Source organism: Cyanistes caeruleus, chromosome 3, assembly GCF_971803275.1.
Source record: "Cyanistes caeruleus chromosome 3, bCyaCae1.hap1.1, whole genome shotgun sequence".
In the NCBI taxonomy this organism is placed as follows: domain Eukaryota; kingdom Metazoa; phylum Chordata; class Aves; order Passeriformes; family Paridae; genus Cyanistes; species Cyanistes caeruleus.
In genome coordinates, this window is record NC_141703.1 from 31632385 (window position 1) to 31659568 (window position 27184).

Sequence of the window (27184 nt, forward strand, 5' to 3'; positions counted from 1 at the left end):
CAATTGTAAATCTGGGTTTCTAAAAAGCAAAGAAAACATGTGGTTTTATCATACTATTGGTTTGTGTGAACATGCTAACAGCCAGGACAAAAATATCAATTTTCTTGCAGAACAATTTCCCTGTGGTAGGTACGCAATGCAGAAGGTGGTAGACAGCAGCTGCCAGCTGCCCTTTGTGGGTTGCCTGGGGCTTTTGGGAGATCTGGGATGATTTGTTAGAAACTTTCATAGGCATTTCTGGGCAGAAAATTTAAAAAAAGGAGACCCTCAATGCCTCTCAGCTCCCATAGTTTTTTCTTTAATCTTTCTACTTTTTCTTTGCATGCTGCTTTGTACCTCTTGCTCTCTCCTGATGCCACATGCCCGCCTTTCTCTGCATCCCTGGTTCTCCCCAGCCTTCTGTGCTTCTTGTACCATGTTTTATTTATGCATCACTCTTCCTACTGCCTTGCTGAACATCAGTCCCTGCTTTGCCCTTTCATGCTTTCACTACTCAGCCAGTGCCAGTTTTCCAGTTTTGCTCCCCCGAATGTTGGTTTCCTCATTGCCTTGACAGTGTCCAAATCTGTATTCCCCATTTCGTCCTCTTGGTCTTTTCTTTTTCCCGGTCCAGTTGCTGGTTCTCATCTGCCCCTGCCTCCTTCAAACCCTGCAGACTGATGATCCCCATCCACTCCAGATCTGAATTCAGGTGTCTTACATGGTGCTTGGATAGCATATTGCTATTCAGTTTCAGCCACTGCTCAGTCTGAAGTGTTGCAGAGTCATGGAAGTGCAGCTCCAGGCACAAGGGAGCAGATCGAGCACGTGACAACACCATCAGTCACTTTGAGAAGACCTTTCTGAGGTCAGAGGGGCTGCGGACATCAGAAAGGCTGCTTGTGGACAAACAAAATGTGTAAAACAGGATCCTTTGGAAGGTCTGGGGAGGATGTAGGGGGTAGAGAGTAGTGGGGAGAGGGCATAAGTGGTGGGCAAAGGCCTGAGGTGGAGACTGCCCCATTCTTCCAAAGTGGCCTTTTGGACAGCCTTGTTATTTATTTCCCTCTCCTCTCTGGGCTTTGATTTTCCCATGCCCTCTGAGGCAGCAAGACATGGCCAACATAACATAAAGGGAGGCAGATGGACATGGCCAAAGCCCTTGGCAGGCCTGCCTGATCTGTCTGGCGGCACCCGCCACCCTCTCTCTGTCCGACCAGCACCCTCCACGCACAGGGCTGCCTCCTCTCTCATGCAGAAGGGCAGCATGAGGCAGGTGCGTGCTCTTTTGAACCTCCTCTTTTTTTTTTTTTTTTTTTTGATGAGGCATGATCCAGCTAGGATTTTGTGAGGAAGTGACCCTTCACAAAATCCTGTTGCATGAATTGCTGCTAGAGGGAAGCTGCCCCTACAGTGGGGAGATATTTTTCAACAGAGGAGATTATTTGCAGCAAGGTGTGCTGCAGTGGTCAGAACAGTCTTCCAGTTTAGTTCCCGCCTAACCCTAATTTTGAGATAGTTCAAGGAATGCTGGAGAAATGGGGAAATGGTGCATAAACTGAGGACAAAGAATACTGAAACTGAAAAATTACACAAAGCAAGACTTCATCCACATGGCAAAGAATCCAGATTTCACAGAATCCACAGTGGTCTGTACTTACTGCTGGACTTATCTATACCTTACTTCTGAAAACTCTTCATCTGTATGGGTAGCACAGCTGAGTTAAGTTTAAGGAAACAAAGACTTTTCCCAAAGGTATTCTCTGTCCCAGTGAATGAACTGAAAATATAAAACGTATGGGGCAATCTGATTTTTAACAATACTTTTTTTAAAAAAAAAAAGGGGAAACACTTTCACTGCATATTTAAGAGTTTCAAGGACACCAAAAAATCACTGGCATGATTTAGCTGTATCTGGACAGCTGATGCAATCCTTATCAGAAGGGAGTTAATTAACAAATCTGGGCAGAGTTCCTGCTGGTGGTGCCTGTCAGACATCTTTGCAGTGTAATAGGGGATATATGGATGTTTTAGGGTCTCTGTTCTAGGTTCCTTAGAGCCCGTCAGTTCTGCTTGCTGACAGACTTTGGAGCTGGGCTGTCCCATCAAACAAACAGACACATGTGATCCAATGTGCCTTGGACCCCCAGAAAGTACAGAAAGAAATGGTAGAGGCCTTTCTGATAGCTTAAATTGGAGTATTTTGCTATAGTTTTTATTTCTTTTGAGCTGAGAGGCTCACGAAAGAGGATTCAAGTACCCTTGCATTGAGTTTCACAGGCAAAATAATCATGAGCGTTGACAATAAAAGTGCTTGTGTTATACCCTTTGTGAAGAGAAGCAGGAGGTGAAGACAGCAGGTGCCTTCAATATTGCCACGATGATGGTTACTGAGCTAAGCAGAGGTCCCAGGAAGTCTGTTTCAGCTAAAATAAACTACTGCAGCAAACCTCTCACAGCAGACCAGAGATTTATGCATTTTACACTCAGTTTAGGATCCTCTCAAAGCTCTTGCAGCTTCTTCTGAACTCCTGCACACACCTAATCCCCAGGTCCTGCTGAGTGTCCAGGGAGCCCAAAAATAATTTATATCTATGCTTCCAAATATCATTGTTGCTAAGGGGAAATCCCTGCTGTTTCCTTCTCATCTGTCTCATTGCTTCTCTCCCCCTTGCCAGTGAGGATTAGGCTTGACTGCAGCTGACTTTGCTGTCTCATTTCCTGCAACGGGGTGCCAAACATTCCAGTGATACAGCAGTTTTTCCTCTGTTCCCTCTATTTCCCCTGGCTGCCCCACTCATTCAAAGCCACAGGGCTGATGATTTTGCCCGGTTCAGGGATGTGCTAAGGCTCTGAACTTTTGCTGGGGACTGGCTACAGTGAGTCTGAAAAGTTCAGTGAGGTTAAGGAGCAAGTGAGGGGCCACAGGATTTTTATATACTTTACCAGAAAGGAACCAATTCAGAGTTTATGAATATTCTGCACTGGTAAAACAACACAACCTCTTTTTGAATTTCTCTTTTTTCTTTTTTGTGGGAGGAAGGAAACCATTATGAAAAAGTTTAAGTTGTATATACACACATGCTTCTTTGGATTCAGAAGTGGAATTGATAGCAACTAACACTGAAAAAATGCAAGCACATTTTTTTATTTCTGTCAGACTTTTTTGTGAGCCTAAAGCATTGTCACAGGACTTGACTGGTTGCTATTTTCAAAAATTCAATGAATTTATGATCTCACTGAAATGTTTTAGTAAGTTTTAATAAGTACAAGTTATTAAGAGTTTTTTAAGTTATTAGTTTTTCTCTTGATTTTGAAATATGGTGATTTATTATTATTGTTGTCATTCTTACTGCCAGTCTGAGGTATAGAGGTTAAATTTCAATATTTTTGAAGACACTCCTGGGAAACAAATGAGAAAGAATTCTGCATTAGCATGGATGGCTCACATTCTGATCTACTTAGTACATTATAATTTTCCCTCTTCTTATTTTTCCTTCTGATTGTTAAAAGTAGTTTTTAATTTCTCCAAATTACTCTGTAAATTTACATTTTGGCTTAGCTGGTCTATTTTTCTATTTTAGAAAAGTGAAATTGAGTTGGCTTGGCAAAGTAAATGACTTTCTTTCAGATGAGAGGGGTTTCACTCAAGTGCTGGTTCATAAGATGCACAGTTCCCTAACTGCTGAGCTGCATTAATTAACACAGATGCAAAGTTGTCCAGCTGGAGCTGTTGCTACTTGTAAAGGCTTGAGTAGGAAGGCAAGTTGTTCCCTTTCCCCCCCCACCCCTGTTCCCTGCCTGGTGTTACCTGTATATCCAAGGCCAGGTCCAAGTCTTTGGGTGCGGTGCCTGCAGGGCAAACCTAAGGATGAGCAGCAGCAGAAGGGATCTGCAGAGATTCCTCTGCTTTTTGTTTCAGGTTTCATACACATGCTCATTCTCTGCCACAATCACTTTGGTCTTCACTGGATTATGCTTTTAACTCAAGCTCCCCATCTCAACAGGACTTCAGTAAACCTAGGAAAGCACATAATCAGTTTACAGCGAGAGGGATGCAGAACCAGGCAATATGAGAACACCTGACACCAGTGAAGAGGCTGAAGATATCAGACTTAGTCAGTTTTTTGGTTTTCTATTTATACTTTATCCCACTGTTGTTTTCAGAGGAGTTTGAACTGTAGATGATTGTGTAGACAAGGCTGTCTTTTCTGTTTCACTGATGTTCATCATCTGTTCAAAAAGTTTTATACATTCTAAGCTGCTTAAAGTCTTTTGACTTTACGGGGTTTTTTTGGTTTTTTTTCCCCCACTGAAATCCTTTACCTATCTCTGACTTGAGAAGTCTTATGCCAACTAAAACCTGATTGTGAAAGGTCTGTGAATAAGTATTTCTACTGGTTAATATTCTGGCCTGATGCTGGAGAGCAAAATATCTCTGTCTGTATTAAAGTGCTAACCATTCTAAGCACTGGTTCAAAGCTTATATTGATTATGACAAAACCTCATCACTTTTCTGATCATTATCTGTATACTGGAACAATTTCTCTATACAAAAATTAAAAATCAAATAGCAGATCACATTGATGGTGTTCTCAGTCATAATTCTTTCTGTTGGTGTGTGTCAAAGAACTGAAGGAAAGAGGTGTCTGAATTTTCCCTGGTTGTACTTGGCTGGTTTTCCCTGCTGCTCTGCCTGGCTCTCCCCTCTGGCTGAGAGCAGAGGATGAACTCTTGTGTAGAAAGAGGAAAATCTCAGAGCAAGTGCACAGCCCTCAAAAAAAACCCAGCTTGTCCTTTATAGAAGAAAGGGCTTCTAGCAAGTAATGTTTTATTCCCTTCTTTAAGGGAAAGGAAAACTACTTGCAAATAACTGATTTTATATGTCATGGAATTTCAAGTCACAAATCAAAAAGAAATCATATAATGCATGGATAGAGGTGTCAAGGGAATCTTTTCATCTGGAATTTTGGAAAATGCTACCCATTAGTTGTGTAAAAGCCTATGTTTTTTCACCTCTTCAAGCAGGGTGGCTGCATAATTAACCATGCTAACTGGGGAGGATGCTGCATTAGAAGATCATGTGAAGGAAGTGAAGTTAAAATAGCACAATAAAAACCATGGAGCAGAACTGATGCTTGAAACAGCCATCAACACACACAAAGGAGTAGCAGTTGTATTTCAGAACCTCTGCTTCTTGTGAAGAGACAGAACATCTCTGAAAACACACTGAAACAAGGAAGAGGGTGGTACATTTTTGAAATACTGAGTACTTGTGTGTGTGTTACACCATCTGTTCTGTTCATGAGTCTTTGTTTGTAGGCTAGATATTTGACCCACCTTGAGTCCCTGAGCAGGCAGCAGAGAGAGAGGGACTCCTGGAATCTCCAAAAGTAGTGGAGACTCCCTTCTTGTTCATGTAATCCCTGAGAGCAGCACAGTAGGCCTTACTGAAAATGTTAACACAGCTGAAAGAAGTGGAATATGGCAGCTATGCCAAAATTGGTTCTATTTTTCTATTTCATATCTTAAAAAAAAACCCAAAAACATTCAAAGCATTGAAAAAGCATTTGCTTTTAGCCAAGTCACTAAGGAAAAAAAAATGAAATTAATGTATCTATTCTTACAGTGTGTTTCAATGATAGCAAAACCACAGGAAAGTTGTCAATTACTTGAGTATGAGTTAGTATGTGTGTGTGCCAGGGGTGAAAGTGAGACCAGTTAGCAAAATACAGGGTGTCTTTATTCCTCTCTACAGCAAAGACACCATCTCCAGGCTTCACTTGGCACACTGGGCTTGAGTCAGGTTATTAATCTCTCTCCTTGTCCTGGGGTGACTTTATGATGCTTTTATCCCCAGTCACCTGTTCTGTTTCTGCTGGATGTTAAGTTCTGCACCTTTAAGGCTGGTTCTGAGAGCGAAGGTGGGGAGAAGAGGCCGCAGTTTGTTTGCAGAAACTGCACTCGCTTCCTGCATCCTTCTCACAATTGTACTGTCTGCACACGGACAGTGGGAGAGAGCTCTCCTTTGCTTTTAGCTAGTTTTTTTTTAGTTAGCTGGGGACAGAAGTTTTTTGGAATGGTTCAGCTATTGTTCAGTCTGAGAACATCAGGACTGTCATCCAGGGCCCCCCCAAGCTGCACTGTGGCCAGGACACCAGACCCAAACCCTGGAAAAGCTGAGCAAGCTAAGCTACACCCCATGAAAAAGAGACTCTGAATTTACTATCTCTTCAGAACAACAGAATATTCCATTATTATTATTATTATTATTATTATTATTATTATTATTATTATTATTATTATTATTAATTTCATGTTCGTAAATACTTTGCTTGTTTAATAGGCAGTTTTTTTCTCTCAAAAAAGGTTTCTATCTCCCAAACCACTAGGGAAAAGGGCTGCTTAAATTTGCTTTATAGAGGGACCCCATTCAGAAGTTTCCTCCTAAATTCACCCTAAACCAAGACCCTCCTGAAGACCATTGTGCCCAGAGCTTCTTCTCTCTGTTTTCCCCTGATGGTTTCCAAGCGGACACATTATTCTCTCAAAGTCTGGATGTTTGGGAACTGAGCTGAACTGTGGGTCTGGTTTTAATTTTTGCACTCCTGCAAACTCTGTCTCTTTTTGTCTCCCTTTGGCCACATTTAGTGTCTTCCAGATTTTTCCTGTTTGCTGGTACAGTAGGAGCGGACCTGTTGCTCCATAACCAACCACTCCTGCATCTGTTCCAGCATCCTCTCTGGGACAGTGGAAAGTGCCAGGTTTGGCAGTGAAAGGTCTGAGAAATTTTAGAGCATGATAGTTAAATAGAATTTCCTTGGAGGGGAAAAATTTTGCTCTTGCCCGCACTCAAAGATCAGTTTATGTCCTGCAGCCTACACTGGAAGATAGCTTCCATTAAAATCAAATAATATCTTTATTTTTAGTACTTGTCATATTCTCTTTTATTTTTTTCCATGAAAATTTCCTTTCCTTTTTAATTTGCAAAAATTAACTCTTGATCTCAGTTGTCTCTGGTGGAAAGGAATAGAACCAGACAGTTGCTGTGGGAAAGGATTGTTCTTCATCCTTTGTCTTTCATTTCAGCAGATGCCCTTCTGCTCCTTTATGATGGGAAATGATGAGCAGAACCCAGTTTCTTTGGTGCCATTCATTAATCTGAACACCTTTATCTTTTTCTGAAGTGAACAGGTTTGATTTTATTATTCAACTATAAGCTTTTCATGTCTCTAATTGTTTTCATTGTCTTTTCTAAACTCATTTCATGTCTATTTTGTCCTTCTCAAGGTGTCCAGAACTGATCATGATGTGCTCAGTTTGGGTAATAAAAATTATTTTCAGTATTGCTTCTCTGTTCCATTCTTTCCCCTTCCTAACTGTTCCTCTTTTTAGCACTATGAGACATCTCTGACAAAATGCCAGTGACACCCAAGCATTTTTCTTACTTTTCACAGTTAAATTTAGAAGCTAGAAGATGTAGTTTATATTCTTCCTCTCAGAAAGCACCATCTTCTGTTTGAAAATGCTGCATTCATCTGTGATGGCATCTTGCTTTACTGATATCTCACCCAAGTTCCTCTCTTGATTTACTTAAATTTTTTTGCCTTCCACCATCTTCATTCTCCCATTTCTTTGTTAATTTTCAAACATTCTCAGTGAAAAATCTTTTGCACTTGCCTGTCCAAGACTGTTTTTTATCCACATTTTATTCCTCTCCATTCCCAGAGCCTGAGTTTATAACAAGATAACTTGAGTAATCTTCTACATTTAGTATTGTACATATTTAAAGTACTTTTAATCCAGGTCAGATCAAGGCATTACCATGGTTTATTAGCAGGTCTAAAAAAGCTTGGCTTGTCTATTCTGTACTTACGGCAAAACCACTTCATCAACTGGAATAAATCACTAAAGTTCACTCAGAAGCACAGGTGCCCATCAGCTCATCAGTCAAACAGGCTGCAGAAGGTCATGGGGCAGTAAATAGTATTAACTAATGGCAAGTTTTTGGGGTTTTGTTTTTCTTCCCGAGACATACTGACCTACAAACAAGGAGAACAGTGTAGCTGGATATTTCATTATTACATCAGCCATCAGAGAGGCATATTGGCGGGTCAGGAAAGATGAAAAACTTTATTTTAAAATAAAAATGCTTACTCAGGAATTGATAAATCTTTTCTCATTACTTTAAAATAGTATCAGTTCAAAAAATATAATTATGTATTTTTAAAAGGAATCTAAAAAACCTCCCCACAAATGTCTATTTCTTCTTTCTCAATTGCCATTTTCTGACTTGGGGACTGTTTCCAGGGCAACATAACAAACACGAAGGAAGTACACGAGAGAATTCCCTCTTCTATTTTAGGTGAGAGTTATGTCCCTCCGTTATTGCTAAGGAAATGAGGAGTACTTTGCATCAAAATGTACTTACCATGCATCTCTGCCTGAAGTACACAGAGCCTGTGCAGTCTGTTTTGTACCTGATGTTTGCCAAGAGATGGAGCTGCAGAGTAAGGCACCTACCAAGCCTGACCCTGTAAATCAGGAGAGATATAATAAAACCCTTGGCAGCAAAATCCTATGGCCTCTCGTACTGATGCCTGTTACTCTTCCCCAAGTGGCAATGAGGCTTGTGTTGGGCACTTAGCCAACTCTGTTCAATCTATTCCGATTTATTTCATTAAGCTGTGGCTCAGAAAAGCCAAGAAACAAGCTATATTAATCTTGCTGGATATCCTGGCCCCTGCTCAGATAATGTTATAGAAAATGCTCAGCAGCCCCACAGTTGAACAGTAAGAGGATGAAAGCAGCTGCTCTTTTGAACTTGCCTTAAAACCTCTGCTCCCTACAAACATTCCAGTGAAATGTTGGTTGTGCTGTGTTGTTGTTGTTACTCAGACAGTAATTTTCTGGGGCTACCTTCACAATTTAGGCATTATGCAAAACATATTTCAGCTTCCAGGCACATGCAGTGTGAGACAGGAGATAGCAAAAGGATTCCCAAACTGCCAGAGGCCTGGGTTTTTCAATCTATGAAGTGTCCCATCCCATATGGATTTACAGGCTTAGCTCTGGAAAGCTGTAAACCTGTGTTAGTACTGAGCAAAGCCAAGTATTTTTGGAGCAGAGCTTGGGTTCAATGCTGGGTTAATGCAGTGATCTGGCATGACTGAGCCAGCTGCCGTCCATGCCATGCTCCGGTCCTTCCTGTCCCAGCACTCTGGCAGGTAGAACAAGTCCAGGTTTGTCTGTACCTGCCTGTAATATCCCAGGAGTGCCTGGAGCTACTTTGGGATTAGGTACAACATGGGGAGCCTACTGAACTATTTGGGCTCCCACCCCTCTACAAGCACCAGGGGATTCTCAGAGTAGACATTCCTGCAAACCGAGTCATTCCAGTTTCTGGGTCTCCCCAGCATCTGCCACATCAATTCTCACACACAAACTAAGAGCCATGAAAGGGCAAGGATTGACTTACCCAAGTACCCTCTTGCATCCGTGAAGAGTCAGGGCATTTCTTTATTTTCAAATCTGTGCTCTGCTTCATTTGCATAATTCCAAATCCTCCTGCCTACTGATACTTTTGGTGAGAACCAGCAGATTAACATGGGATAAATTCTGCCTCTGTTGCTCTCCCAGGTTCCTGTTCCTCCCAGGTGAGAGAGGAAGGGAGAGAGGGAGGTGAGTGAAGAGAGGTCAGTCTACCTCTGCCTTTGGATTGCAGTGCAAACCTTGGGGCTGCACCAACCAGTTGTGAGCCCTTCTTCTAATGAAGATTTCATAATTTCATCCTTTGTGTTATTTAAGTAGGACAGAGACTTAAAACTAAATTGATGAGAAAAACAGCTGCTTGTTTATTTGCTAAACAGGGTTGAGAACAGTCTTTTTTCCTCCCTGTTTTTTTCATGGGAAAAGGCTGACCTGAGTTATAAGCCTAACTCCAGCAGGAAAATCTTGGCTGTGGATACTGATCAGACTGAGGTGTTCAAATATTTTTTGGGATAAGGATTTGGCAGCCTTTGTCTAGTTGGTGTTTCCCTTTGGGTGTCCAAGACAGCTCTTTGCTTGTTAATGTCTGTTCTTTTCCCTGATTTTGGGCTATGATTGACCCTAGCTGTTGGATATTTGGAAAATTTAACATGGTAGCCCTAAGGTTGTTTTAGTTGTTTTGTTTTAAATTGCACAGAGTTGGTGAAATATTTTCTAATCTAATTTCCCAGGGAAAAGTCTGTTTGTCAATCAATCAGTTGTTTTATAGTAGGGCAGTGAAGAAAATCCAAAAATAGTACAGGAGAGAAATGGACTGTTATCCATACTTGTAGGTGACAGGTTTCTGGTTAAAATGTATAGATACAAAATATCATAACACACATTGTGCCTTGCTGTAGTGTCAAAAGAGTGGAGATTTTGAGTTGTGGAAAAAAAATCTACCTGACTTCAGATGATAAATTTTTCAAATCATGTGGGGTTTTAATGTGATAAATAAATTATGGGCGTTTTTTAAACCAAAATAATCCCCTAAGACTTAAGGTCTTCTGATACAATGACTTCCAGGTCCATACACTCCACTGGAACAGTGACTCACAGTTTTCATAGCCATGTCTCCCAGCCCAACAAGTCCCTGTGGAGAACACACTGGACTGGTGGGAGTGCTAGCTTGGGCACTGGACTATGGTTCAGGTAAAATATGTTTGTTCCTCACCTCCAAACACTCATCACATTGCTAGTTAGAAACTGTAGCTGTAGGTAAGCCCTGGTAACTCACTGAACCTCTGTGCCTCAGCCTCTCTGCATTGGTAAGTAGAAACATCAGTAATGGATAAATGTAATAAGTTTTGTCATAGCTTAAAGATATTCTGCTTTTTACATGTGAGCAACGCTTTCCTACTGTCTCCTACTGTCTCCTACTGTCTCTGGTTTAGAGATGTGGTTACTGACAGAGGAGTGGAAAAGCTATTCCACATGGAGCTCAACAAATTCACAAGGAAACTCTTAAGAGGTTTCACTTAGTGTTGGAGACATGCCAGTATATTTATGTACATATATCAGCTGGTTACAACACAGCCTGTTGGGAGCTTTTGCTCTGTCAAAGACCTGAGGCAATTTGGTCCCATCTCCTGGGCATATTTATCTCGGTTTTGAGGGAGTAGTTTCATGCACTGGAGAGCAGACAAACCACATGCATGGAACTGAGCTGTGTTTTGAAAAAGAAATTGAGAGCAATATTTTTGCACTGCACAGGTGGTTGATACTTTAAATTATATAATTTCTTTGTTTATTAAAAATAAAGCATCTCTTTTAAAGTGCTATAATTAAATAACCACCTCTTGCTGGAGCAGCTCTATTTTCTATATTGTTAAACCACATTCCTCCAGCACAAAATTTATGCCCATGTTCGGTTGCCCTCTGAGGCCATGAGGAAATTGCTCTGCCTCACCTTAGCCAGGAACTAGTTGTGTTTGGTGCTCAAAACCTGCCAGCTTTCAACAGAAGGCGGCTGTGGTGGTTACTTCTGGAGTTAATTCTTGAGATCAGACAAAACCTTTAAACACTATTTAAACAACAGCTTTTTTCAGTCTCTAGCTGAAGTTCTATGCTATGCTGATGTTAGATACTTTAAGAGTGTGTCAGGTAAAGCAGACTTCTCTTGGACATTCCAGTTTTGCTCTTCTGGTAAGCCATGGTCTAGTAGAGACTCAGACTTTAGACTTTTAAAAGTTGTGGGATACTAAGAATTATTTGAGCCTTTGCTTCTTCTTGTGCTTACCTGTTTGTAGAACAACAATTCGGTGTCAGTTATAATGGGATCATAATGGGATAAGTATACACCACATTATTAAAAAACTAATTTATATGTGTATTGTTGGTTGATACCATACATAAGATTGAAAAGTGGGAAAAGAAAAAACATCACATTTGGGCTTTCTAGATGAAAATACTAATAGAGGAGCTTGAAGTAACTGGACAACAGATGGCATTGGTCCATGTGCTTCCCTTTAGGTGTTTGGTTTGGCTTTTTGGGCATTCCTTTGGGACACATGAATAACATTTTCCGGGGTGGTGTTTTTAAGAGTAGTTTGGCCTTTGAGAGTCTTGGGATGAATGTAACAGTTTTTGGAAAATTTGTGTTCAGCTCCATTATTCTCACGTGTTGGAATGAGCAGCTTCAAAGACCAGCAGATAGTGCTTTTTTTTCTCAGACCTTTTTCTCAGACTTTTCTTCATTGCTATTAGTTTCAAAACTTATCAATGTGTCCCACAGAGTTCTCTTTATTTATGAGGATGAGTGGGCTGTGCAGCACATCTCCCAGTGTTACCAGTGCCAGGTAGTGGAAAAGAGAGGTAAAAGCCCTTTCACTTTTGGAGCTGTCAGTCCTGGTGCTTCTCACAAGCAGCACATTCAATATTTCTTCTTGCTGGTGGCTCAAGCTGTTCCCTCTGAGCCTTCTGCACCCTACTGATACAGCAACAGGCTGGCAGATTTTACATCAAGAGCAATGTCACAGCACTTCATCCTAACAATTTAAGGTGGTCGATTCAGGATATCTGGAAAACTTTCTGTGCTGCTCTCCTTACCTCTCTAGACCTTCAAATCTATATTTCTTCCCACAGAGACGTCAGATTATTTCCATTCCTGTTGCATTCCCTTCTGGAGCACTCTCTCCATTGGAACATACTGTTCTGTGGAGAGGTATAGGCAATGCCTGGCTATTTTTGATGTATACTTTAGCAGTGCCAAGTGCTTGCAATTCCTGGACCATTAGACTGATGGAGAGCCTAGTTCCAGAGGAAATCTGCTTAGTTTCCCATCAGCTCACAAGCTCAGACTTCTGGCTGGTGGTCCAGAGGGCAGCCTTACCTTTCTGACAGCTTTTGATTTGTATACACTTATAAAATCACAAAGTGTCAGAGGCTCCCTGGCAGGAACTGGGTCAGAGGACACTGCAGGTTGTGACCATTAACTGGGCATCTGAGCTGCATCTGTGGTTCATAAGGGTCGGGGCACGTGTTTGAGTGCTGCTCTGTGGTTTCCCACACTGCTTGGCTGGGTTGTCCTGGCTGCTGGCATGGGTTTTTTAGCACTGATTACTAGCCGCAGATACTGGGCACTGTGAGGAGAGCAGCATATGCTAAGGACCCTTCCCGCCAAGCACTCTGAATGAACACGGTGTCCCTAATTTTGGAACGAGAGGAGTTTGCCACTGTCCTGGGGTGACTTTATGATGCTTGTATCCCCAGTTGTCTGTTCTGTTTGGATATTAAGTTCTGCACCTTTAAGACTGGTTCCAAAAGCAGAGAAGTAGAAAGAAGAAGTGCATAGTTTGTGTCCAGAAATAGTGCTTTCTCCCCTGTATCCTGCTCTGGACTGTGCTGTCTGCAGCACAGACAGACAGCAGGACAAAGCTCTCCTTTGCTTTTAGCTAGTTTTTAGCTAGTTGAGGCAGAGAAATTCCCTGGACTATGCTTCTTTTTCTTTTTTCTTGGGTCTGTTCAAACCTGCTCTGGGCTGAAAACCCAAAAAGCACTGGGAGCTCACACCTGTGTCCCACCAGGGCCTGGACCTCGGCACTGTCCAGTGCCAGAGGGACTGATAAGAGACTGAGCAAGCTAAACTACACCCTACAGCAAGGACTTTTCGAATTTGCCATCTCTTTCAACAGCAAGAGGTTTTATTGTTAATTTTATTCAATTTTTATGCTTGTAGATACTTTGTTTGTTAAGTAAACAGTTTTTTCCACTTTTCTCCAAGGAAATCTTTTCCCAAACTACTCTGGGGAGTGGCTGCTTAAATTTCCTTTCTAGAGGGACCCCATTTGGAGGTTTTCACCCAAATTTTCCCTAAACCAGGACAGCCATACATAGGGAAGAGCCGAGTTCTGTCTTTTGCCTTCAGTATCAGGGCACAGCCCATTTTACTAGTCCAAACAATCCAGTAGGTGACTGCTGAGAGATTAATTGTGCCCTGGCTACTCCAGGGCAGGATGCTCCCACAGCAGTATGAAGGGCTCTCTAAAACAGTCCTGTTGAGCTGGCTTGAGGCTGGCTGACACTAGGGCAGGCTGGAGCCAGCCTGTGACACTGCTGGGCATCATGTGCTGCCTCTGTGACTGTTGTTGCTGCTGCTGTTGCTGTCATTGATATTGTAATGAGGATGATGAAGTGTGACTTTCTAGGCTTCCTATCTTCGAAACGGTTTGAAGGCTTTTCTCTAACCTACCACAGCAACACTCTAATGTCAGGAAATTGCAGGTGCAAGATTCATGTCTTGAGCTGGGGTATAAAAGCCTGCAGGAGAACGTGGAGGTAAAGAATGTGCTGGGGTCATGCCAAGTGGTGGTGATGGGTAGACAAATGCAAAGCTGGTGTCACCACTTTCCACCTGCCCAGTGGGAGGTGCTCCTGCAGCCTGCTGTCACCCAATGCTGAGGGCAAAAAAACATGTATCCAGAGTAGAAGATCATCAAAGGCCAGGGCTTAACAAGGAACTTTGTATTATTTGGGAAGAGACGCAGCATAATAGTTTGAACTAGTAATTATGAAGCCCCAGCTGTGCAATTTATGGGCTGCCACCCAGGGGTGCATCACTGTGCCATCTATCCCCAGGACTTGTACCAAGTGTGTTGGAGACTTCCTCAAAGACTGACAGCTGCCCTGACATGCCTTTCAGTAGCTCCTGGGGAGTGATGGAGCTGTGAGTATCAGTAAAGAGGGACAGCAGCAAGGAGATGTTTCCCAGTTTCCTCCCCTAGACTGATATGTGTTGTGTATCTGAGTATTTTCTTGCAGGATGTCAGAAATGGCAGGCTGCACCCCAGCAGCATCTGTGAAAGCTCACGGTGAGTCCTTCTAACTCACTGTGCAGGAAGCATGTGAAAATTCCTTTTCCCAAAAAGAACATAACAGTGTTGAAATAATTTGACAATATAAAGAAATTATTTATTTTATTTTAAGGGATGAAGAAGAAAAGTTTGGGAATATAACAGAGTCATTTGGGTTCAGTCTACCAAAACTTCAGAGATGTTATTTCAGGATGACTGGTTTTACAGTACTGGTGGAATTTCTCCTTTTAATTAAAACCAAGGAGTTTTCAGAACATGTTACATGCATCTTGAATAAGAACTATTCTGAGAGCTTGCAAAACTAAATCTGAAGTAGTTCTCCATAAGCTTCAATAACTGATCCATTCAAAAGAGGGATAAACCTTTACATTGTGAATCTTAAGTGCAACATCCTTGTTAATCTTCTTTTAATTGATGGCAAAGACAGTTCTTGTGTTTTACACATCAGTACTTTCCAGCTGGTGCCATGCTGAATGACTAGGCCTTAAGGTGAAAAAGGAATTCAGGCCTGAAAATGCTGTACTGCTTCCTAGGATATTGTTATCACTTTGATATTATAGTAATTTAGAATAAAAAAGAATGTGTGTGCTTCTTCCTTGCCATTGTGATCCCACATGTATCCTCTACTTTATACCTGTGCTAATGCATCATCTGTGCATAGAAGGAGTTACCAACGTGTACTTTTATGAGTCACACTCCTGGTGTTCCTACTTGAGCCAAACCCATGAACTATGGCATGGTTAGCTTCATTTCCACCTTTGAAGAACTGGAGCTCATGGGAGCCGATTATAAATAACATTGATGAATGTTGTAGTATTCTTTGCTGCTTAAGTGATACACTTGTTCTTCTGGATTGTCTAAAAAAAGGATAAAAATATGTTTTAAAACATATTGACTGTTAGCTAAGAAGTTTTAAGGTTTAGACCAGGCAGGAATACCTGAACATAGTGTCAGTGTTAATTGGCTGGCTTGGAGTCTGGTGTTAAAAATACTTCTTCAAGGAAAGACCAGGCACTAAGTATTGTAATGCCAATATATTTTTCAAAGATCTTAAAAAAGTTTTTCTTGGTTTTTAAAGAGAAAAAAACTTCATTTGTGATTCATAAAAATAATATTTCTTGAAAACCACCCACAATGCCCTTAAAAGAGATGTATTAGTTGCAAAATAGATAACATGTCATGGAGCTTGCAATGAGTTATATATATAAGTAGGAATAGACATATTAAAGTAACTCCTGTTATGGAACTCCAGTATGAAAAAGGGAATGACAAGTGACATATTTTTTTATATTTTACTCAAAGATGATCTTTATTTTTCTACTGTCAGTTCATGGTCAGCAGTTTTTAAAAGGGTTTATACCATAATCAGCCATAGTCAAAAAAACAGGAATTGCTTTACTGAAGGTGAAGTAGTTGGCTCAACTACCAAAAAGCATGATATAATGAATAGACTGAATTTTCCATCTCTGTCATGTTGAAAGTGGACTTGAAATGTAATCTTCCTGCATTTTGATTTTTTCAAGTCTTTTTAGAAGTAAACATTGACTACTAACAAGAGGCAAGCTCTTGCTGTGTACATTCCTAGTTATTGTGAGTTTATATTTCATTACCTGAGTGTGAAAAGAATAATGATATTCTTAAAGAATGTTTGTCAGTTGTTTCTCACTCCTGTTGCAGCTGTGGTAAGGATATGTTTTAATTATATCCAGGTAGGATATCTCTGGAGCTGGAAGGCCATGAGAACACCCAGACACAGCATATATGGCTGTGCTTGGACACCTGGGTGGGAGAGGTGGAAGAGAGAGGATAACACCCCATGTTGTTTCATTACATACAGATAGCCACAACTCACACTTACACATATGCTCTTGCCTTTAGCTTGGTAGTTGTTTTCCCCATGCAGCTCCGTGCCACGCTGCATCACATGTTATGAAAACTGTTGAAAAGTGTATAGGCTGTTACAACAGGAATGTTTTGCCACCTAAGTACCATCTGCTCACGAGCGCTGGAAGTTGAGCCCACCAGTTGAACTGTTTGGAGGCAGCTGAAACACGATGCAGAAACATGATCAGAGAGGGCTGCTCGATGCTTTTGCTTCTTTCTGGTCCTTTGGTGAAAACATGCCATCCTCCTGGACTAAGGAAAACCGAATGCAGTCTTTTGTTGGTTGTTTTTATAAAAAATGTTTGGTCCTCTTAGAAGTTGCTATAGTTTAAGGGAAATTAAAGGCATCTTGGGTGACAACAGCAGAAGAACTTTACTTTGAAGAAGACAAGAAAGCTGGCCCAGTCAGACCATTCCCTTATGAAGGGAGGCTGCAGAAGAGAGGAGAGGGAGAAAATGAACTTTTTAGTGCAAAAGCCAGGCTTGACTTCATGCCTTACCATTACTTACCTTGCTTCACTTTTTCCAGTCTCTCAGGCAGGCTTAACATTCCTAACAGCAGTTGTTGCAGTAGGAGTAAGTCACTGTAAGAGTTCATCTCATTTTCTAACCTCTTCTTGTGGGAAGGATAACATGCCTGTATTTAAAAAGACTGCAGTGTCAAGTGCACTACACTGAGAAGCAATGCTGAGGTAGATTGCAGAACCACCATGGTTTGCTGGGAAGATTTTTTTTGCTACTTGCAAGGATTTTTTTTTGCATTATTTATTTCAGCAATATGGGAGAGTGCAATCCCTTGGGAACAACGAAGGTGTTGCAGCAGGACTCATGTTTAAGCCACTATTAGGGACAATACTCAAGGGACAAAGTATTCTTAGTACGGTGAACTGTGATAAGGAGACTTGGAGTCAATGCAGATAGTGCCCACGAATTTGAAATAAGCTTTGAGCCTCGCTTCAACCAGGCAGTCTCCTGAGTGCATGTTAACAGTAGGGTAGCTCTGAAATTTTGAGTAGAGAGCAAGCCTGTTACAACCCCAGCACATTTACTTCTAGTGCTAGTTTCTGGTCTTCAAACATGCTGAAGCAGTACTGGAAATTAGATTTAATTGGTATTCTGCAGATAGCACAGCTGCCCCACATAAATCCTTAGAGGTTATTTCTTTCACAACATAGCTCAGAAAGGCTGGCCAGGGTGTCCTCTGCAGGAGCTGCTAATTAAGACAAAAGAGTGGAGAGACACTTAATCCCTGTTTCACACCATGTTTCAGAGGTGCAACATTTTACCCTTCAACTTCACTTTCCTCATGATGTTGCTTTGGGTTTTCTTCTTGTCTCTAATCAAAGAGGCTGTTTACTGCTTTTGTGTCTCTCTGGTTCTTTGCTGAAGTTACTTGAGCATTAAGAGGGAGTAAAGGCCTGCTATTTCTTACTCTCTGGTCACAAGCTTACAGTTCTCAGTCTTTATAAAGCTGATAGAATCAAAGGAAACAGCAGAACATCTCTTGTTTCAGTGCAAGACAGAGAATTGACCCTGTCTAGCTTGATGGGAAAAGCTTGGAAACATGGAGAAGATATAAACTGTATTGGCACAAAGAGAAAAAAGACTCCTCAGCCTATTTTTTGAACCTCACTCTTTCGGTGCTAACTTCAAGATTTTGACTGCTTTGCAGAAGTGCTGTTGCCAATATGCTAAATTTGAATGCACACCCAAACACATGCATATATGTGCAGCTCTTTGGGGCTCAGTTACTCAGCCTCCTTCTTGGTGCAAGTTTGTTTAGCAATCATTCTGCCTGCTTTAAACACCACTTTTTGCCTAGCAGATGCATGTTGATTGATTCACAGCAAGAGAAGTTAGTCCTGCCCATGAAGAAACATTAATTTCCTGGCACTGTCTTAAGTGCTTTGTTCAGTTGTTTTTTGCTTGTGGGTTCCCATCAGACCTCCCCCTGTATCAGTGCATGAGTCTGAAAGGGCTTCCTGACACCCGCTGTGTCATCTCCAGCTCTGTGCTCTAAATCATGCAGGGCTGAGGCTCTGCTGTCCCAGCTTTCCTTCTCAGTGCTGTGAGCTGAGTGTTGACTCTTCTGAGTAAACTGGTGATTCATATGAAAATGCTCAGCTATGTGGGAAGAGTCACAGAGCAGTAATATGAAAATGAAGGTTTATTTTTCCAAAGAATCTTTTCCAAGATTTTACTTTTGAAAATGTTTTTTTTTCCCTTCTTCAGATCACAAACAGAGTGTCAGATGTGTTCATTATTTTTTTTTTCCTAGCTTAAAAATTATAGCTTCATGTGTAATTTCAGGTGAAAATCCTCCTGCCATGTTAAGAAAATAGAAAATGAGCTTTAAGACTGGCCCTACCTCAGTATTCCTTTCCTTCACAGTCTCTTTTCTCCAGTGTCTCTCTCCTCCATCTCTCTGCTTCTCCCTAAGTTTGAGGGAGAGTCTCCTGAATTTTCCACTTGCTTCTCTTCTGTTTCCTCCTGGCTCTGAACATTTCACCCCACCTTGTGGTGTTTGCCTCAATGCAGATGTTTCTCAGTAGCATCTCTGAGGATATTTCTCACCTTTCTTGAAACATCTCTGTGTCTCTCTGTAGATCAGGTTATGATAAACAAAGCAAGAAAGTAGGTTATGTCATGATGTCTTAAAGTCAGAAGGCTTTTGGGCTGCAGTGGGCAGAGTAATTCAGAGCTACCTTCCTCAGAAAACTCCTGTTTAAAACTTATGCTTTGCCTGTATCCTCCACAAGGCCAGAGCCTCACAAGCAACACCCTATGGCAAGCAGCATGGGAAGAAGCTGGACTCCAGCATCAAGATAAAGCATCATTCTGGATGAGCTTGTAGACACACACCTCTCTCCTTGGGCATTTTGGAAATTAAAGGGGAAACTAGAAAACAGAGTTCTTGCAAGATCACCTAACCACCACCATACATTCAGAGGGCTGCTGACCCTAATGAAACCCTATATGGTGTCTGAATCCTGCTTTTATGCATTTTAATGTCATAATGTTTTTGAGAAGTATATTTCTAATGCCTCAAAAAATCTGAGAAAGTGCACAGCTTGCTGCATGGTAGGTCCAGTGCTTCACTCGGAGTGGCAGATTGTTTTTTTCCTAATGTAAAGTTTTTTGGTTTTTTTTTTAAAGGGAAGCAAAGTGTAATATTTTGTCATTTATACAGGACATCAGAGATGTGCTGCACTCTGTCTGAAAAGACACCCCAGTGCCTGAAGCAACACAGTCCTCACTGTCTGTTACTGCTGGCAGTTCTGGTGGAATTCCATCTTTAGATAAGTCCTGCTGTAAATACGATATAATAAAAAGGGAGGCAGTGGGGGAGTCAGAGTGGCACAGGCGGGATGAAGGACTGCAGTGCTCACAGAGATGGACGTGGATAGAAGCTCCTGCCACTCAGCCACTGTGTGCCATGACCCCATGCTCCACACACACATGTAACCTCCAGAACTTGAAAAAGCAATAAGAAAATAGATTCAGTCCTAGTGGGTTATATCAACTGCTCCTTAAAACAGTCAGACAGGTAAATATTGTATAGGCTTAATTGTTCCTGTCTGGAATGAGTGGCGTGCAGCTCATGTGCCCTGTGGGCAGTGGAAGAGCCCTGTCTGCCCCTGCTGGCAGAGAGAAGGGGGGGAGGGAGGGATGCAGGAGGTACAGGGGATGGAGGTGTGCAGGGATGCTGAATGCCCCAAGAATACAGTCCACCTCCTGGGGATTTTTCCCAGCAGATGTCACTGTTCACCCACCAAATAAAAACACTCTCAGACAGCAAAGGGCCTTTGGAAAAGACTCCGCAGGCTATTACTTAAAAATGAAATACGCTGCCTCAGAGGAACATTTCCACTTGGGGATGAGAGTGAAAGCAGTTTATTTTTGTAAAGATGGCATGGGAGGGAAATTCTCTGTAAACCTGGAGGAGAGCATTTCTAGGGGAGCTGTGCCTGCATCAGCCCCCTGGCCTGGCACTGCCATACCTGGCACACATCTTTAAGGTGGACAATGGGAGATAGATGGATGGATGGGAACCTCTGAGAGTGGAGGAGGAAAGCTTTAACTGGTCTCACTAATGTTCCTGCACTGCAGGGTTTAGTAGGATTTAATCATGATGGATAATTTAGTGATTTAATCATGACATAATTTTGTGGTATTAAATCATGACTAGCCCTACCCATGCTTTATTTATTCAATATGTAGGTCCTTATGATGTTATATAGATACAAAATTCATATTCAATATTGGGAGAGCTGAACAATCTTTCCCTCAGTACATAAATTAGCCATGAGCAATTTGAAACTAGGCAATTTACACTAGAAGCAGCTTACATTCTTGTTCTCTTTTAAAGATTTTCAGGGATGCCTCTCAGTACTCTTCAGGAGAAAGGCTATAGGAGAGCTTTGTTTTCCATGCGGTATGACAGAGCTGTTCCTGGCATGCAAGCAAAGTATCACTGCAGTGATATGCAGATACAACCATAAAGAAGCTCAGACACCCGAGTGACAGATAAGCAGAAATGCTGCACTGCACAAGGAGACAAGTGAAACCGGGATCTTCTGGCCTAATGATGGGGCTATAAATGGGATAATGGGCATGTTCAATGTGGGACATCAGAAATGTCCACAATGGTGTAGTTTCAAATCTCATCCTTGGTGATTTTGCATTTTAAAATAGAAGAGAAGGTGTGCATCAATAGAAAAGCAATCGTCTTACTGCTGGGACATCATTAGCCTGCAACATGCTGACACTGATAGGGGCTTGCAGCACAGAGCAGCAAAGGGCAAAACTGTGTTCCACACACTGCTTATCTCAGGGCCCTTCTGTGCAGAGCACTCCTGGTGCTACAAAATTCCTTGAAGAAGGGCTTCTGCACCTGAAAATGTGTTCATTTTTCCATTTCAAAATCACTTTTTTTCCTGCCAGCCTGACCTCCCTTGTCTGCTCACCCCACTGACACATTTGTGCTTTCATAAGCACAGCAGGCTCCAGTCAGGAAGAAGTTTAGACTCTTTTCCCCATTGTCCTACACAAAATCTGATGCTGGATCCCTCCTCTCATCTGAATTTCCAGACTGAATTATTCATAGTCATTTAAACTTGTGCCAGCATTGTCTTTTGAGGTGAGGAGCTCCTCTGCCCCCTGGCAGTCATTTCTAGGAAAGCAATTGCATCCCCCTCTGTCTCTCCTCCACAGGATAAACAACCCAGACTCTCTGGGTCTCTGTTTGTTGGACTAGATGTACAGTACTGGCCCTCCTAGCAAGTCCATGTGGGGTCTGGGAATTTAATGTTTCTCCTTGTGATGGGGGTGAGCAGAAGTGGACTGTTGTGCTGCATGAGGTCCACTTGCATCCTGTACATTTGTTTTACCAGGCATTTTTCATCTCTTTAAAGACCTCTGATGGAAAAGTTTGAGCTGTCAACAATATCTGAAAGCAAGTGTCTGTATTCAGACTGAAAGCTAATGCTAAAACACTCCCTGAGATTGCTCCAAACGTGATTTACTTGAGGTACCTCACCAGTGATTTTCTGTTAGCTCAAGAGCTCTCCATGTGGGGCTGCTTCAGTCTCATCTCCAAATAGTGCTTCATGTACTTGGCATGTCCTGACAGTAAACTTGATTTCCAGCATTATGAAACAGTGATGGAGGTGACTCTGTGTGGAAGATAGGTAAAATATACCATGGGTGAGCTCAACCATTGCTGTTGTTTTCATTGTTCGTGAAGCCTCAGTAGAAAAACAATTGGTTTAAGCAAAAGAGCCATTGAGTACCCAAACCCTGTAATGACTGTGTTCACCCATGGGACTGGGTTCCTGCCGTGGTCTCTGACCTTCCCTCTAACTCATGAGGGGTTTCCATCAACTTTGGCAGGAATGGGAAGAGTTTGTTACAAGAAAACATTGGAGGCAGATCATTTTGGGATCATGGAGGAGATGCCTGTGAGATACTGATGAAAAGGTAGAAGCCAAAGCAGGGCAGGAAGCCAGACCTGGAAGAAGAAGGAACAGATTACGCCTCAGGTGCTTTTGGGCTCCAGGGACTCCCCTCCTGCATGTGCCTGTCTGGATTGTGGGACCAGCTATGTCCAGGAGCGAGGAGCCCAAGTCAGCTGCCTGGGTGAGCCACTTCAAAGCTCTTTTTCCTCAGACAGTGGGTGAGTACTTTGCCAATGCTGTAGAGTGATAAGGCATTCTCTCATCATCTGAGTCTTACCCTGCCTGAAATCAGATTGTGTGTCTTGCCGGCTCTCGGCTCAGCCAAGAACCATTATAAATTTGCCCTCATGAAATGCAAACTGCTTGTCTGGCAGAGTTAGAGAAGACATATTCCACTCCTTGGGTTTTGCTGTGACTGAATAAGACTGCAGTGAATGGATAAGCCCCTGGAGAGCACCTTGTTTGGGAGAGGAATTTATCAGTGTCGGAGGTGTAAATTAAATGCAGCGCAGACCTGGAGTCAGTGAAGAGGGGAAGCTCAGTATCTGTACATCATGCTGGTGCAGTGTGTGCTCCTCTGACAGCACTGAGAAGAGTTTGGCTCTCCCGAAATAGAGCATTGCAAGCATGGGCATGAGCAGATTCAGTCTAAATAGCATCAGACTAAAGACACAGTAGGGGCCTCAGTTCTAGAGCTCAGTGATTTGTAGTTAGATGTGTTCATGTGGACTCCCAGCCATAAACCAGGTATCCAAGTCTTCTTCTGCTCAGTTCAAGGGTTTGATTCAGGCCTCTCAACACAGATAGCGGGACCAGAGGGGAACCCAGGTCCTTCTGGAGTGGAAGCTGAAGACATCTCAAGTGGCCCTAGCTGGCAGGTTAGGGGTTGGTTAGGCACTAAACCCTAACACATATTCAGGCACCTGGATGGAAGAATCTCACTCACAGTGTAATCAAAATGCAATGAAAAAAGGCCACTGCTGCATCTTAAAAAAAACCACTTTGTGGATACCAACTCACTTAAAGCAAGTGGTGGTGGGCTGACTTGTTGCTGGCTCTGTTGGTGGGTTAAGCAGGAAACAGTCTGTCAGCACATGCCTGGGGCTCCTGTGCATCCTGAGGATGACCCCAGGGGAAGGGTTTGGGACTAGCAAACAGTGTAAAAAATGTATATAAACTGTTCTTGATGGAAAGTTTGTGCTTTGCTAAATTATACTATTCCATGAAAAATGCCACCTCCTCACAGTGAAGTGCAGATTTTTGTTGTCAAAAGGTAGGTTATAGAAAATGAGCACAGAGCCAGGGTACAAGGATTTCTTCATGTGGGATGCTGGGTTGTCTTGTGGGATGGATCATCTTAGCTATCTGCTCACACCATAGCAGCAGCAGGAAAATGAGGCTCCTGAATCAGTGCTGTTGTGAGAAACAGTGATACTCACAGCCAAACTTTCAGAAGAAAGCTCATATTTTCTCTGAAAGTTGGTCATTTCCATGGAAATATCCATAAAATCTCTTCACTTACTTATATTTTGATTGTGAAAATAGTTTGCTTTCTGACCAGCCCTAGGGAGGACAATCCTGGGATAGTCAAGGGCTACACCTCAGGGGTGTTCAGCAAGGCAGAAGGCAGAAACAGCAGGGTGTTTCAGATGCAGCAGTCATCAACATCCAACCTGCAGTTACAGGAGGAGTTTATGAACACCAGGCAGAAGGGGAAGCCCAGAGATTGCCCTCACAGGGAGGCAAGATAATATCTTTTAATAGGTGGCTCTAAGCAGAGGTAAAACATACTAATGCTGGGAGAAATGACCTTTGAGAGAGAGGCTTGGAAAAGTGAATTACAGGGTTAACAAAGAAACTTTCTTCCAGAATACACACATATTTTTTTAAAAGCTAGTGATGTGAAGGAGACTGAGAAAAATCAAGGCAAAGCTACCAGGTGAAACAAAAACCAGCTGTATTCCTCCTACCATTCCTCTGTAGGCTCATTAATAGGACTTCTCTCCTGTTTTTTACCACTGATCTTGATGAAATATCTATGAAGCACAGCAGAGACTGCTACTGCCTTGGTCCAGAGGAAATTGGTGAAACTGTTCAGAAGCTGCTAAGAAAAGGATGGTCATACAGGAAAACACTCTGATCACATTAGGCTTGTTTCCTTCATTCAACAGGCTAATAGCAAACTTTAATGTACACATGAATTGATGACCCTGCTGAGCCTTCCACTGGACTTGGGTGGACCACAACTTGTGTGGTCGATGCTAAGAAGTCAAAAAAGGTCACAGCTTCTCAAGGTGATAAAAGTTTAAAAGGATTTTTTACAAAGAATGTGGAGAGGCAGAGAAAGGTCATGCATTGTTCAGGGGCACGTTGAGGGAACTCATCTCTCTTGTTCTCCTGCTATGACCATGGCACCACAGTACAAGAATTATTTTTGGTGTGTGATACTCAGTTTCATAAACGTGTGAATCCATAACTGGACCAAAATAATCTGAAACAGAAGCTTACCTAAAATGCTTCAAAATGCACAGGGTTGTTACTAAAAATTTGCTTTTTGAAATTTTCAAAGTGACACAAAAATCTTGTCCAGCACTTAACACCTGCAGATAGTAACAGCTGCATAATCTCAGTAATTATGCAAACAACGTTCTCTAAGCTTAATTTAACTTCCCCCATCCTTTCCCTCAGCTAGAAACTTGGTGCTAATAAAAAGGCTTATCAGTGTTTATTTTTTAAAAAGGGGGATGTTGGCAACATAATTTCATCCAAATGAAGAAAACAGAACTGAAGACAGAGCTCTATTGCCTTATATCCTTCCTTGAGGCTGTTAAAGGACTGTGCAGTAAAAATCTGGGTTGATTTACTGAAAATGTGGGATTTGTTAGGTTTCCTATCCAGGGGAATCTACACTCATACACTTCTTCACTCATACAGTTTTTCACTTTTTTTTCACATGAAAAATTTGATTTTGAAACACAAAGGCGGTTAAATTCAATGCATGGCAGTAGAAAAAGTGGGAATATGACCCTTTCACAAGTGCAACAGATTTGCCTGGAATCCACCTTCTTTCACAGAGTGGGGAACCTTCCCTTTCAGTCTAGGCTCTAGAACAGAATATATGTATCAAGATGCACATATATATCAGATAAGAATGTTTGTGGCAGAAAACCCACGCTTAGTCTAATGCTAATTAGATCCCCTAACAATAATAGATAATAAATCCCCTAATGCCTGTGGGATTGTTGAACCAAAAGGCTAAGCTGTTCTAGGTAACTCCTCTTCCATAAGAGGCTTGCTGATGGTCCTGCTAGTGAGAAGTCTTTTCCTTGATGTGGGAAGTGCCAGACCTGAGAAAAAACTTCAATAAAAAAAAACCCTTAATATTTCAAATTAGTTTCTTAACATCTGAAATAGTCCATATGGCAAAGATGTTCATGAAATTACTTTTGCAGCTTGGATAAACCCCAGCAGAACTCTGTGATGTGTAAGAAACTGTAAATATTGTGCATGATCCAAAAAAGCTGCCCTGTGTCTCTTTAGAGAGCAGAAATTTCTGTCTTCCTTGCTAGGTTTCTGCTGCACACTGACTGTGACCACTCCTCCTGCAGTCACATATGCAGGTGGAGAGATGATAGGAAAGTGTGGTTTGTGTCTTCCTCTCCCAACAGTCCCTTGCCCTGGAGAAGTTGTGTCAGAGAGGGCCTGCAGAGGGGAGTCTCTCCAGAATTTAACACCAGCAACAGAAAGGAAAGGGAGGCTCGAGATGGTTGCCTTTGGGCACCTTGTCCCTGGGCTGTAACATCACAGTTTGCAGCACGTGCAAAAAAAGCACAGCTCATCCTGAGAGTTGTGTATGTGACATGCTGTCTGCATTTTACTGGTAGGAGGGGAAATTCCACTTTAGGTAATTCTCACCCAAAAATACCCACTCAAAAATAATGTAGGCACTACTCAGTGAGATTTTTTACTCAGTTGCAGCTTCTTGTTATTTGTGTCCACAGCTTGAGCCCAGTGCTTTCCAGCCAAAATATTCCCAGATTTGTTTTCATTGGCTTTGTTTTCTTTTGTCTACACAAGGGTAAGATTTCTCCTTTGCTTAGGACAGACTCTAAGCTCTCTGAATGGGTCTGTCTGATCCCATCCCTCCAAACTACTTTGTACTTTGTCCTCCAGACTCTTACAATTGAGCAGAGTGGATGTTGATACACACTGTGAGCCAGATTCTGCCATTCTTCTCAGCTGGAGATGATCATAATTCAAGTTTTGGTGACAGGGTGCTGCTTTAGAAATGCAGGGTCATAATGTGGACTTCCAGTATTTGTTGTTTCCCATTTAGAGCTCATACAAAAAGAAACCAAACCAAAACCACTCAGTGGTCCTTGTTGTGGAGCACTCTATAAATCTATGTGATGATATTTTCATTTACTTTTTATTTACTAGTTTAAAATGCCACCTTCTGTGATTTATGTCTTGCAGTGTTCACCAGCAGCCTTTAAATATATCATAGCAATGATTTATCAACAA

The 27184-nt window shown here is 42.0% G+C and overlaps 1 long non-coding RNA gene across 3 annotated transcripts in view; it reads left to right on the forward strand.

Annotated features, from left to right (window-relative positions):
• Positions 1-27184, forward strand: part of LOC147654053 (uncharacterized) — a 47228-nt gene that overhangs the window by 12639 nt on the left and 7405 nt on the right. Inside the window, exons 2-3 of one of the 3 annotated variants that reach the window (XR_015284383.1) lie at positions 19894-20250; positions 21073-22878. This is a non-coding gene — a long non-coding RNA (uncharacterized LOC147654053). Of the gene's footprint in view, positions 1-19893; positions 20251-21072; positions 23894-27184 lie in introns of those variants that run through there. The other 2 variants (XR_015284381.1, XR_015284382.1) reach the window with 2 other exon arrangements.